This window comes from Triturus cristatus, chromosome 9, assembly GCF_964204655.1.
Source record: "Triturus cristatus chromosome 9, aTriCri1.1, whole genome shotgun sequence".
In the NCBI taxonomy this organism is placed as follows: domain Eukaryota; kingdom Metazoa; phylum Chordata; class Amphibia; order Caudata; family Salamandridae; genus Triturus; species Triturus cristatus.
Window position 1 is genome coordinate 658,411,139 of NC_140592.1, and position 13,380 is coordinate 658,424,518.

The following is a 13,380-nucleotide window of genomic DNA, read 5'->3' on the forward strand; positions in this document are numbered from 1 at the left end:
CTGTTCCACTAGACCTGAAGCTATACCTACAATGCAGACCCTGCTCAACTTGTAAAGCTGCACACAACATTCTCAAGGTTTATCTGTAAAAATGCATTCCCCAGTTTGATTCAAGAGAAGTCAGAAACCCGAACTTAAGTGTTAACTCTCTCAAATGCTAATTTGCAACTGTGAGACAGTCATTCCTCCTGGTCGGGTATGCCACAACCCTGCGTGAAAAGATGCACACAACAACCAGGACATATTTCAAACCATTACACATGGGCATTTCAATTAAATCCAACTGCATCCTGTTGAAGGCATAGCCTGATCTTTTTATATGGCTCAAAGTTACTGCAGTTCTTTTCTCTGCATTGTTCTCTTGATACACAGCACATCTGTGACACAATGCTTCAGCCATCAATCTAAACCTAGGATTAAACCAGGTCTGTCCAAAACCAACCTGACCATGGCATTTTTCCCTACATGAGTAGGACAATGATAATGCCTGGCCATTGGTGACAAAAGAATATTAGGCAACACAGGTCTTCCATTTCCTGAAACCCAAATGTCTTCCTCATCCCTCTTGACAAACTTGCCTTAATCGAACTTTCCTGTTCTGCCTCTGGCACTTCTTCCTGAAGCCTCTTTACTTCCTCTCACGTGTCAGTAGTTGTTAAGAAACAGTTGTAGTTGGTCTCATCTGTTCCTTCATTATGTACACACCATTAAGGGTGCAAGCATTTTGAGTACAATACTTTGCAAACTCATCAGTATATCTGTTGCCAATGGTCACATAATCATCCCCCTTACAGTGAGCAGCACATTTTATGACCACAACTTGAGCAGATAGTAGCAGTGCCTCAAGAAGCTTTCTTACCTGATCTACGTTTCGGATGGGAGACCCTAAAGAATTCATAAACCACCTCCTGGCTCATAACTCCGCGGTTGATTAATCAAACCCATCCTCTACTACCATCTGCCAGGGCACTGAGCTGAATATCCAAATTTCCCTGTGATGGACCTTTTTAGATGCCTGAGAAATAAACTAAAGCTAACATCATCCAAAAGTTCAATTTACAGTGTAGCTCACTTGGCTACTCAGTGAGGACCCATGAGTCAATAAATGGGATTAAATGTACGTTTATTACAAATTCAAAGCCAAGCTGAGGTATACCAGTCTCAAGAATATGTTGTAAAAATACAGAATAAGTACAGGCAGTCAAAATCGCCTGACAAAGTTTAGTCTTAACAGCATGAAGCATACAAGGAATTCAATAATGGCAGTACAGAAAATAAGGACCAACATATTGTGATCAGTATGTGATTTTCTTTCATCTTGCCTATACATGAGTAAATCTAAATGTCCTAACTAAGCCTGAGCTAAGTAGCATTACTTGGGGAAACCCAAATTAGATCCAGTAAATCAGTAAAGTGTCAGGATTGTAGAGACTTCTGTAGAAGTTCTCCAGAAACAGGAGTATTGCATAGCACAAAGCCATACAAAGAAATATAGAAAAGAGGTCTGTACCCCTCTGAGTTTAAAAGGAATCTGCCTAAAGCTAAGGTGTGACCACCAATTAAAACTCCACATAACATTTGAGAATCACACATCATGTGTCCCAGTGCTTTTCCACATTTTCACAGTAGAGCTTGGCAACCACATTCAATACTCCCATCTCTTGGTCCAAACATCAGAACATCATTGGATTCCTACCGTCTCTAGATATAACATGAATCAGGGTCCTCCCTTTGTTTGTTAGCGCCTCTTGTCCTTGCCAAAAGTTTTCCTCCAGAGCCTCACAATCTCTCATACACAATATGCCTTTCATTACCTATGAGATCATATAAATGCACCTGCAAAGGAGAAGAAAACATTGCAACCCAAGCAAACTTACAGGTTGAATGTTTAAACATTTGAGTCCAAATGCTTATGGCCTTTGGTTAAGCTAACATAGCAAAGCATGTTAATATATATTTTAAATACATGGTCATGAATTCATGAACAGTTATAAAATAAATGCAGGATACCATTCAAAAGAATACGTGAGTATATATAGAGTTAACAAACTTACTCAAACTACACAAATGCAAATATACACGAAAACTGAAATTAGTATCACTACAAGAAAAACATTAGTATGCACACTCATCGGATGGGGGATAGCCCCGGAACAAGACGGGTACATCGCATAACTCAACACATAGCTACTCCTAGGAATGTATGGTAAAAGAGGACAGAGACGGCTACCTGCGTCGTTGGTGGGGAATGAGGGAGGGGGGAGGGAACTTACGGTTTTCATAGTATTTAAGTGTAGGGCCTAAGTTACGAAGGTTTCCGTTTTATCCGATGCACAGCTCGTGAAAGGCTTACATATCCTCATACCATGTACTGTATAACTGGTGGGGGTTTTTTGATTGATCCTTAGTGAGTATGTTGATAAATATCAAGTAAGGATTTGTATATGTTTGTACAAAAAACCAATAAACTACGTTTTCAAAAAATTAGTATGCACACTCATGTACATTTCTGAAATATACAGCAACTGCACCTTCAGTATTGCGGTCAAGTGCACCACTTCGTATTAATGATATTAAAGCACACAACTATATGGTACTACATGCAAGTATGAATGACATAGTCAAACGTGAAAGGGTGGAGCCAAAATTAGGCCACTCCACACTCATGCTTTTAACATGAGGGATTTAAAAGAATTTGTGAATACTCTTCATACCATGATTTAGTAAATGCAAATGTGAAAATCTAAAATGTTCATATTGATAGGAGAATTTAATGGACTGGAAGAGCTCTGAAGTTAAACAATATTGATCTCTGGAGACTGATTGTGATTTTACTTGGAGCTACAGCAAAACACATGTGCTCAAGTTATAATCAGTGACCTTCCATGTGTTAACTCCTTTTATTGTTAGGACGATAAAAACTTGACTTATATAGCAAGTCTGCGCGTCTTCATAGAACTGAGAAAACAGATAGTACCACAAGATACCTCCGTGATACCTAATTGTTCTTTGTAGGGGAATGAGTGGATTAGTTATTGTGCTCTGATTTTAAAAATGTACCCACTAGGCCAAACACAGATCTTTACAGCAGAAACATTAAATTGTAGAGCCAGCTATTTTAACACTGCATATATTTTATTGTGTATGCTTATAAACGTAAAAACAGATATGGCTTGTTCACAAACGTTTCACAAGTTCTGGGCCAATCTAGGAATGGTGCCGTATTCAAACCCTGGTTTCTTTAAAAATGGCCTGGTTTGTAGAGAGGAACAGTAAAGACAGAGCCAGTATTGAGAAAGGATGTCTCCATTCGGGCACCAGACAAATTTGCTTTATTGTATCGCCTCAACTTGCTGCTCTTCCCCGGATGAGCCACATCATGGAGGCACCAGGTACCATGAGTAAACAGGGAGAGACAGAAGGTAAGCAGGCAGGACCACTTTTGCAAATCCATTCAGTTCAAAGATGCAGCAGTGCAGGATTTCCTAGCAATTTTCATAAGATATTAAATTTTAATGACTGACTGTACTGGGCTGTATTGCTAGTGACGTTGCCTGTTTCCATCGGCGTCTCCTCCGCGATGGCACAGGAGCATCACTCCACTGGCTCAGAACCAGAACCTGAAAATAAAAAGATATTTTATTATTGTTTTATTTTTCAGCTGCTGGCTGATCCAGCATATGTAGGGAGAGGCGGGCCATGCCATGGGTGGGCGGATGAATGAAATGGTATGTGCACTTCTAAGTTTCCATGTCTGTTTGGCAGGCCATTTTAGGCCACCAAACAGACATGCACCATTAGATTTCTCCAATCCAGCTGTTTTGTACAGCGAGTTGAAGAAGCAGCACAGACTCCCTGTACCTGAACGAGTGTAAAACCAGCCCGCTCAGGCCAATCCCAGCCCTTCTCTCATGCTTGGTAATAGCATAAGAGCAGCTCCGAGTTTGCACAGGAAGTCTCTGATGCTGTCCCAGTGTCTGCTGTGACCAGGAAGCAGAGAAACACCTAGGTGGCTGGCAGCTTCAGCTAAACTATTTTAAACAATATTATTAACTCTCCCTGGTGCTCCCTCTTCTGCGCTCCCACTCCGTACCCTCTCTACCTGCTGCACCACTATTTGTTTATGTCGGCCGCCACAGAAAACAAGAAGCCAGGGAAAACATTATTGCTGCAGCTGGGTGGTAGAAAATACCCTTTCTCCCAGCAGCTGGCACCGTAGACATCCACCTATTTCAACACTTTGTCTTCAGGACCATGTGTTGGATGAAGAGCATAATAATTGACTGTGTTCACTCATTACATGTTTTTTTTATTTATTTATTTTACAGAGTTTTATACAGCGCGAACTTGACCCGAAGGTATCGGGTATCAGAGAGCTTTACATAGCACCAGTTGCGTTACATGAGGACATAAATATATAAATACATAAATGCAGAATGGCAAAGAAATGGATGAAACCAAAAACCCTCAGTAAATTCTGCAGGGGTTACATTGTCTCCTTGATGCACAACTGCCTGGATATGGGGTAAGTTTCCTGAATTGAGAATGTAAGTAAAGAGTTTGGACCACGGCGTACCTGCCTGTTCTTGGGGCAGAGACATCTTTGTACTCTATTGAAGTTCTCAAGTAGTATAATGAAGGTGGTTTCTTTGAAATAATAATAGAATTTGTGTATGGGGAGGGGGCAGGAACAGGTATATCCACCGGTTACCATTCTCAGTGGCATATTCTCAAGATTGTGTGATAACCATCGCAAAAGTTACTTAATGCAACATCGCAGTCTATTGAGGGAAACCTACTCCGTGTTAACCAAGTATTCACAACACGGCGGTACCATGCGATAGTCACCAGATAACACATCAAACGGCTGCGTTAAAATCAATGCCACGCCGCAAAAATGTGAAACACAAACTCAAAAAAAGCTGCAATAAGGCCAAGCGCTATACATAAAGCTGCAAAAACCAGCGGCAGGCCTGCAAATCCCACGTGTCTGGCGGGGAAATGCACTATAAAAGCAGAACAAGAAAAACACACCAGAAACAATCCAGTGTGCGCAGCAACATGGATGCACCCTGACTGAGCGCCGAGGCCAACGTGAACCCCACAAGCCCCACAGACCACTAGCAAGGTACAACGGGGTTGGGGAAGGCTAGGGAGAAGAGGGAGAGGAAGACGGGGTGCAGTCCACAGGCAAATAAGACCAGCATTACAGAGATGAAAGAACACAACCATCAACTGAACCACAATCAGACTACCTTGAATGCAGCCGGAGTGTCGAGGAGGCCAATGGAGGAGGCCAAGAGGCTCTGGCATGATGTGAAAACCTAAACCAGGCACAAAGACGCCGCCAACAGGTAGTGTTCGGTCACCTCCGTAACGATGATCCTCTTTTCCTCCCAAATGCAACGCGTCTTCCTCTTACGCCTCTCCTTGCGTGCAATGATATGTGCTCTGCCTTTGAATAATCGATGTCCAGTTCCAATTCTGTGACCTACTCGAGCGCAGCGTGGGCCAAAAGCAGAAGTCTGTGTGGGCCCACAGAATCTTGCGGTTGTAATGTACGACTAAGACCTAGTGGCACCACATCGAAGTGTGTATAGTGACATGCACTCAGCCATAATTAATGTGCTCTGCCATGGTGTAATCAATTCTCAGTTCCAAATGTGTGACCTACTTGTCCGCTGTGCATGCCAGTGAAGTACGTCAACGGCAAGGAGTACTGCGGGCCTGTGTTGCGGAGGCCGTGATGGTCTGAGGTGGCTGCCAAGGTCGCAGGCCTCGGGCTTGGAGATTGCACCAGCATGTGGTGGGCCCTCTTCAACACACGCCGGTGTCGGCAGGTGGGCATTGAGGCCTGGATGCACAGGTGTGGGTAGGACTGGTTTGGGGACCAGTGTCCCGGGGTGCAACAGGTGCACTGGATCGCTGGCAACTCCGTTCATGGCCCCGGCCTTGTGGCGGGGTGAGAGGCGCCGCCCTGGCAGAGACGTTGGGTATTCCGGAAGAGGACCACACCCAGAGTCACGTGCCTTTTATTCACACCCTTACGCTGGCCTGGCGTAAGGCTGTTCCTGCACAGTGAGTGGGAAGTATAGATAATGGGATACCAAGCTGATGGTGTCATCCATGACCGTTGTGAGGGACTTGGATTGGCCTGGCTGTGTGACTCCTCCGTCTCAAGCAGATGTTGGTTGGAGGGTACCAGAGGCCAGCACCTGCAGCACGGTCAGCAGCTTTGTCTGAGGTGGGATGTTGGTTGTCCTCTGTGTTGGTACCATCAGTCTGTGGGCAATGGTGGTCAGGATGGGGAGGAGGGTTGTCCATTTGGGCATGTAGTGGGCAATGACATTCTCTTGTGTTGGGTCTGAGAGTTTGGTGCATTTTCGGAGTATCGCTGTCTTTGTGTATGCTGCCTCAGTGTTGGTCCGGGGGGGGCGGAGGTTGTCTGGGAGGGGTGGTCCTGGGGGTGGTGGCGGTGGGTGTTGTGGCCCTCTTGGGTGTCTGGCCCGCATGTTCAGTGGCTCCATGGCATGTGTTGCTCTTTAGGTGTGGCTCTGGGCTGGGCTCCCTTTTGTGGTGCAGGCTGCGGTCCGACTTTACACCAGGTCAGAGCAGGTGTTAGTTTCCTGCTGCTAATGCGCCTTATTGCCTGTTTTGGGATGTTATCGCAGATCTGGCTGGTCGTTGTGGTGTTGTCGCAGCTTTTTGCTCGGGAATGCCTACTCTGCATCTCATTAGCGATAGTTGCGGGGGACATCTTTGCCGATGTTTTTTGCAGCTGCTATCGCGGGTAAACTGGTGTTATGGGCTGTTAACACCAGCTTGTGAATGGGACGATATGTTTATCACAACTTTGGCTGTGATAAAGTGCCGTTAACTTGGCGATAACTCCTTGAGAATATGCCCCTTAATGTTTTAGTCGCTACTCCAGAGTTGGTTGTATAGGTTATATTGTGCCACTTACGGTAGAAAGTAGTCTATATTGAGACAACTGAGGCATAACTAAAAATCTCTACCTGCGTAATTCTGTCAGTGGGTATTAAAGCTGCATCTATGTCGACCATTGTAGGTTTCACAAAGCATCACACTACATGCTTTGCCCTTTCTGTTAACCTTATTACATAACAGAGGTCAATGGCCATTTTATGCCCAAATTGCTAAATAAAAAAATATTATAAACTTGCACATCAAGATAGGGGTTCCACGGTTGTTCTAGGGGTCGGGGCAGATAATAATCACACCAAAAGAATTCTCAATTGAACATCACAGCAATTTCACCTGTGACATCTCAGAGATAAGCGCTTGTCAAATAACGCTTGCAGGCCCACCTTGTTAGTCGCAAGTGATTCAATAATGCACCGAGGAAAACGGCCATCCATTTAAGCAAATGACACTTCTGGGCGAATCTTTTGTACTCAAGGTCAAAGAAAGGACGTGGCAAAATGAATTAATGCAGGCCATCAGCGCAGTCAAACAGCCGCTGTTTGTTTAGAGATGTGCGTTTGCCAACAAGAAACGACTCTTGTCAGAGCTTGTTTGATGTGAACAGGTTCAATTTAATCGCAGTTTCCATCACGCCCCAAATGATACCTTTGAATAGCAGAAGAGATTCTTGACACTTTCTGTATGAGGTTTTTTTCTGCAAGTGATCCACCAGGGAATTTCCCTGAGGAGAGTGGTTTTGTTTTAACTATATTTTTATGGTCTACGTCATAGCTAAGGCCAGATACGTTTTGGACCCCATTTACCCAATTGAAAGGCAGCAAGCACCTTTCAACCAATCAGCAGCACCATTGTCATAACTGATCATGATCCACGCCATGTTTTGTCCTGATGGTGGTCCTGGAGAATTGTTGCAAACGGATTGGCAACGAAAGGGTGGCCTTATGGCAAACACAATGTATGTGTTCCACCAACGACTGCACAAAGAGGAACACTGCATAGGCTACTTTGTTTTAGGTTTGGTTCTGAATACTTATGTTTGTAAATATTGTTCAATTTTAAATGCTACCTACATGTAGGTGGAGTCTTTTGGCGCCTGTATTTTTTTCATAAATGTATGAATAATGTTTTGAGATAATACACTTTGCGAACTTGATGATGCCCCTTCTGTGATATATTTATGATTATATGTGGCCCTACGGGCACTTTCTTTTTGTGATTATAAACGTGCTTACGCACTTTCAATGCTTCTTATGCCAAGTGTGGCTCATGCCTAGACAGGGAGCAGTAAATTAAAATCTTATTGTAGCTGGCAGTAACATCTCGAGTCAGTAGAATGCTTTGGACATTTCCAGTGTCCACATGGATGTGAAAATCACAAGTCATTGTCAAAAGGTTTTCCCATGTCAGCCTGGCTCCCCCCATGGAGGAGGAGTCCTCTTTTGTGGCGAAACATCCTTAGCTCTACTGGAGGGTTCAGAATCGAGTTGAATTGCCCCCACGATGGCAGAGCACTTTTACACTGGCTGGCACTTCTACATCCACACTCTAAATCAAGCCCTAAATGTGCCTCGTTTAGAGACTCATGACATGGACTGTGAAGAAGAGTAGCCGGGTGTAGCAAATATTGTGTTTTGTTCTCAACCCTATTTTAACATGTTTTAGTGAACAGAACTGGAGCATGCCATGCACAGTACCAAGTCTGAGCCTAGAACTGGGCCATGTGGTTGCACAATATAAGCTGTTCACCTGCCTGGAGTTATATGTCCGGATAACAAAACATTTTTGATTGTCGCTATTACATGTCCTTGGTGGCAATGCTTAGTGCGAACACATTTTACCTTAACAGTATCATCAAAGCAGAATTTTGAAAGTGGCATTGTGTGCATGTTTGTCACACTTTTTGTGCTGAATTTTGTTGTGATTGTGCTATTTTGTCTTTGATGGTGTTTTTGTGCTACAATATTGCATAATGTTATTATAATGCTATATATAATGCATAATATATATATATGTATATAATATATATAATGTTATATATAATGCATTGTGCTATAATGTTATTATAATGTCATTTTGTTATAATGTAGTGTGGTTGTTGTGTTGTTTCGAGTTTTTACTGTTTTATTGTACTGTGTCATGTTTTTAGTTGTGCTGTTATCATGCTTTATATTGTTGTTCTGGTAATTTTTGTTGTTACATTAACCATTTCAACAGATTTTGCAACATTTGCAGCCAAAATCAGCATATTCATTTAGAAGTTTACAAACAAGGGTTTACCACTGTCTAAGTTGGTCAAATACCACCACTCTGGCTCTTCAGTTAATTAAGATACCCAGTCAACCCAAAAACTGTGGCATAGATCTGTCTTAAGTCAGCCCTTTTATTGTTTTCCTTACCTGACGCTTCTTTCTGCAGTAATCAGCCCAAGGTAAGGCATTTGCTGCAGAGTGAGAAGAGTTGTACAAGGACAGGGAGGAAATAAGATGACATCAAAAGGAAAGAGAGACAGATCAACAGAATAAGGGAGTAGGAGGCAGAATGTGACAAAATAGAAAATGAAGATCAATGGGAGAACTGAGAGAAAAAAATGAAGGATGCTAACAAAAAGAGAGATATAGATCACTACAGCCATGACGCCAGGTAAACCCACTCTCTTCCCAGCTCCTGTATTCATTATTTGCCCTAGTGGATATTAATTCATGTGGTCTGCTGCAGTTGCTCTGACTGACCCTTGGTGCAGCAGAGAGTGCAAAGGTACTTTTTAAAAACAAAAATAAATTGCCTGCTCATCGTTCTGCGAAGTAGAGCTTGGTTATAGACATCTACATATAACAACCTGAAATAATTAAAAGCAGGGGTTTCTAACCTTTAGTGTAGTGAGAGCAACTTCTGCTCAGCGAAAATCATTGTGAGCTACTGAAGGCCAAGCCACTCATGCATTGTTACCAGGTACTCCTACATCCAGCTTCATTGACTTTAAGCCTAATGCCCTTAGAGCCAGATATTATGGTTTCAACAAGATACTTTGACTAGAGGCACTATATGACAGGGCTGACATGTATGTTTATGAGAGCGTGGTCTTTGGGAATGTATGAACAAGTGTTCATATGAATGGGATATATGTGTTCAACCCTTACCCCTGCTCTCCCTATCGCCACACAAGCGTAGGGAGCAGTTTGTTTACTGGCCAAGTTCCCTGACCAGATTCCTATCTTATCGCGGATAACAGAGGATGGACGCGTCGTCCGGTATCCCCGGAGCGATGCCCTATTAAGCACACACCGCTCTCTGGCAGCAGAGATGCGATGACATACGCACCCCACCAAGGATGGGTACGTCCAGAGCTCTCCGTGAGACCCTGACGAGGGCACATTGAGTAGATAGCTGGACATAACCCCGATAACCGGCGACCTCAGGGGCGCAGCGCTAGGGGGGCAGATGCGCGCCATACACCCCGCGCATGGACCCTAACTACGAAACTGTAGGCTAGACTCGCCGAACTTAAGCGTCAACTTTCATGCCTCTGTGAGCTATACCAAAACACTGCTTCTATGCTCCGGCCAGCGTTGCGAACACGACGCTGACACTGTACAGCCCGGAGACCCCCACGTTAAAGATTAGCCATGACAATTAGGGCAATTCTCAACCTGGGCCTGGGGGACGACCGCAATAGCCGCAATGCAGGCTGGAACACTGCGTCACCACTGTTACCGATACTCAGAATAAGGAAAAAGGAAAAAATAGAAAACCATAGACCTGTAATTTATCAAGATACTTACCTAATGACTGTAACAATACCACCATGTGCAACGCCGCCGGACCCCCGGGTTGTCGGCTGAATGGCAGTGTCATAATGTCTGAAAGCATATGCTTAATGTCTCCTTGATTGGCCAACATGGGTGGCGAATGTATACTGTACGATGACTCAGCTGTGCAAAATAAAGGTCTTTCAAAAAAAAAAAAAAAAAAAAAATGAATGGGATATATGTGTGTATGGGTGAATGAGACCCTGTGTCGCATGTACTTTTGGCATATCTTTCACCATATGTGACACCATTACATTTAGAAAACAAACATACAACCCTTTTTTTTAAATGGGAGAAATTTAAACTGTAGAAAAAGGTTCTGCAAAAATGTTAATCATATGGAATATTTTTGTGCACATTACATTTCTCCCACTTATAAAAATGGCTGTATTTTTCAGTTATATATATATGGCACAGTGTCTCCCAGCCACTGCGAACAAGATTCTTGCTGTATGTAAATGCAACACTTTGAGATGGGAGAAAATTAAATTGAAGAGTTAACTTTATGTTTATACGAATTCCATAAAACCTGTAATTTTCTTTTTCTCCCCTTTCAAAGTTGTGCATCTTGCACCCAGTGGCCTGTAGACAAGTTGCTATATTAGTAACAGTAAAACACAGACATTTGTTTTAATGGGTGTAATTTAATGTGAAGAAATATGCTTCATAAAATATTATGACATGATTGGCTTAATTGAAAGTTGAAATTTCTCCCATTTAAAAAAAGACTGTATTAGTCAGTTATAAATTTGGCACAGTGTCTACTGGCCACTGGGAGCAAGAGGCCTGCTGTTTGTAAATGCAACCCTTTGAAATAGGAGAAAATTAAAATGATAGTTAACTTAATCATTAAGGTAACTCTTCATTTTAATTTGCTCCCATTTAATAGCATCCAAAAGCATCATTTTGTTCTCACACTATATTGAGTTGACAAGGATATTTCCTTAAGACTCTGGGCATATTTACTAAGACATGATGCAGCATGGTGCTGCAAGTAATTTAGGAGCGCTGCCCTGCATCAATTCAAAAATGCACGGATGCACAGTATTCATAGGAATACGGTGCACCCCTGTGTTTTCCCTTGTACCAGCACTAAAAAAGCTGTCAAGCACCAACGCAGACAACCTTCTGCCATGGTGCAAGGGTGCCTACGCTGCAGGGATGAGTTTTTTTGTGCAGAAAGGGACACCTTCCTGCACATAAACAATCATTAAAGGTGATTTACTCCTTCTATATGTGCTGCAAAATGCAGCATGCACAGAAAGAGCAAAAAACGATGAGAAATAAAAGTATTTCTCCTCGTTGCACCACTCTAACACATGCTTTTCAAAGGCGTTAGTTTTTGGCGCTGCCTCAGATTTACAGGTCTTTGTAAATCTGGGGCAGTGTAAAAAAGCAATGGGTGTTGCGGTGGAACTCCCACAGCAACACCCATTGCACGCCCCTTTGATGCAGAAAACTGGTGAAAGTTTACGATTTTTACAATGAAGCTTTCAGCCACGCAGAGTGGCTAAGCGCCGCATTGCAAATATGGAGCAGGGCATTGCGCCACCGGAGCGTCGTAAAAAGTGATACTCTAGTGGCGTAATGCCCATGTAAATATGCCCCTCAGTGCTTCACCTCCATGCCCTTGGTCTTAAATCTGTCTCTAGCACTGTTAATTAGCAGGCCCTACTATCTGCAGCCTGAAGTGAATAATGTAAAATAAACACAGACTTCCTTAACTTTAAAAAGAAAATGTCACCCTATGCATATTTATAATAAACTCGAGGCTGTGAGCTACTCTGAAGGTGTCTGTGAGCTACTGGTAGCTCACAATCCACTGGTTGGAGACACCTGATTTAAAGTATTCAAGTATCAAGAAACACACATAGCTTTGCACCACATTTTAAGTAACTTATCATCTAAAATGGTCTGTCATTAAGGGTACCAGGTGTCCCCCATTGCTTTTCCAAAGCATGATGAGTGTCTGCCAGGCTGAGCAAAAGCCTGAAAGACACACATTATGTCATGGTCAAGCAGCCAGGTGCTTCAAATGTGCTAATACGCAAGCTTTTGGCTGCCTGATCCAAGCTTTAGCGGGCAGAAGATTTCACAGCCATGAGGGCATGACCTCATCAACCTGGCAATGATCTGTGAGGTCCTCCCACTCACGATGATGATAGAATCAGACCTGGGCACTTCAGGTTTAAACACAGAAGTACCCTTGACTGACTGTACAGTGAGCCTAAACCTGTGAAAGGTGAAGCTGGCTGGAAATTTGAAACTAGAGTTCAGCATTCTGAGGACGCATTCTGAGAGTATATAAGGTTATACATCTGCAGGTACTTGGGCATTAGTAGCAGTTGCGGCTCTACTTTGGGTAGGTTATAGCTGCACTAATGGCAATTACCCTGTTTGTTTTATGTTAATAAAACAATTTTTTTATTTGGCAAATTCTTATTGTATGATTATATTCTTTTATTAACCATGCACATATTGTACTTTCTGTGATGTAATGATGAGTGTCAGGAGTAATATGATGTCACTTCCAGTGATGTCATCAAGGTCAAATGGTAACTGTAGGAAAGTAGGATCTGCTTTTTATGGTCACCCCCACTTTTTGCTTGATGTTGCACTGTTTTTGACT

At 42.9% G+C, this 13,380-nt stretch overlaps 1 protein-coding gene across 2 annotated transcripts in view; it reads right to left on the reverse strand.

The window, feature by feature from the left end:
• LOC146798451 (prolactin-releasing peptide receptor-like) overlaps positions 1 to 13,380 on the reverse strand; it is a 374,165-nt gene that overhangs the window by 293,496 nt on the left and 67,289 nt on the right. The gene's annotated exons all lie outside the window — the stretch shown is intronic.